Source organism: Urocitellus parryii, chromosome 1, assembly GCF_045843805.1.
Source record: "Urocitellus parryii isolate mUroPar1 chromosome 1, mUroPar1.hap1, whole genome shotgun sequence".
NCBI classification, from domain to species: domain Eukaryota; kingdom Metazoa; phylum Chordata; class Mammalia; order Rodentia; family Sciuridae; genus Urocitellus; species Urocitellus parryii.
In genome coordinates this window covers 223,903,018-223,904,470 of record NC_135531.1, presented here as the reverse complement: position 1 = coordinate 223,904,470, position 1,453 = coordinate 223,903,018, and the positions used below count along the sequence as shown (strand labels likewise).

Below are 1,453 nucleotides of genomic sequence, written 5' to 3'. Positions count from 1 at the left end.
TCTATTTAGACTAAATTTTTTTTTTTTTTTTTTGGTACTGGGGATTAAACTCAGGAGCACTCAATCACTGAGCCACATGCCAAGCCCTGTTTTGTGTTTTATTTAGAGACAGGGGCTCACTGAGTTGCTTAGCACCTCACCATTATTTAGGCTTTGAACTCGTGATCCTCCTGAGCCGCTGGGATTATAGGTGTATGCCACCTTGCCCGGTTTAGACTGAATTTTTTGCTATTAAAAATTTACTATTCAAGCTTTTTCCCATGCTACCCAGGGAGGGATCCATACAGCATTGTTCTTGATTCCCATCATAACTTTAAAGGGAAACTGTCACAATGTCCAGAGCCCTTGATGTCCTGCAAATGAAGGAGGAGGATGTCCTCAAATTCCTTGCAGCAGGAACCGACTTAGGTGGCACCAACCTTGATTTCCAGATGGAAAAGTATATCTACAAAAGGAAAAGCGATTGCATCTACATCATAAATCTGAAGAGGACCAGGAGAAGCTTCTGCTGGCAGCTCGTGCCATTGTTGCCATTGAAAATCCTGCTGATGTCAGTGTCATATCCTCTAGGAATACTGGCCAGCGGGCTGTGCTGAAGTTTGCTGCTGCCACTGGAGCCACCCCTATTGCTGATGGCTTCACTCCTTGAACTTTAACTAACCAGATCCAGGCAGCTTTCCCGGAGCCACATTTTCCGGTGGTTACTGATCCCAGGGCTGACCACCAGCCTCTTACAGAAGCGTCCTATGTCAATCTGCCTACCATTGTAACACAGATTCTCCTCTGCACTGTGTGGACATTGCCATTCCATGCAACAACAAGGGAGCTCATTCTGTGGGTCTGATGTAGTGGATGCTGGCCCGAGAAGTTCTGCGCATGCATGGCACCATTTCCTGTGAGCACCCATGGGAGGTTATGCCTAATCTGTACTTCTACAGAGATCCTGTAGAGATTGAAAAGTAAGAGCAGGCTGCTGCTGAAAAAGCTGTGACCAAGGAGGCATTTCAGGGTGAATGGACTGCTCCAGCTCCTGAATTCACTGCTACTCAACCTGAGGTTGCAGACTGGTCTGAAGATGTGCAGGTGTCCTCTGTGCCTATCCAGCAGTTCCCTACTGAAGACTGGTCTGCAGCTCCCACTGCTTAGGCCACTGAGTGGGTAGGAACAACTACAGAGAGGTCTTGAGCTGTTCTGCAGAAACGTATTAATAATAAGCAGGATGGAAATAAGGTTACAGAAAATAAACATCAATTTCTTAAAAAAAAAAATTACTATTCAAGGGGTAGGGGCTATAGCTCAGTGGCCGAATGCTTGCTTAGCATGTGTGAGGCACTGGGTTCAATTCTCAGCATCACATATAAAGAAAGAAAGAAAAGAAAAGTCCATCAACAACTAAAAAAAATCTTTAAAAAATTTACTATTCAAATACCAGTGAAATAATGGTATTTTTTTG

General features: G+C 44.5%; 1 pseudogene; it reads left to right on the top strand.

Annotated features, from left to right (window-relative positions):
* Nucleotides 1-332: 332 nt before the first annotated feature.
* LOC113183297 (small ribosomal subunit protein uS2 pseudogene) lies at nucleotides 333-1,185 on the top strand (annotated as a pseudogene).
* Nucleotides 1,186-1,453: the final 268 nt, after the last annotated feature.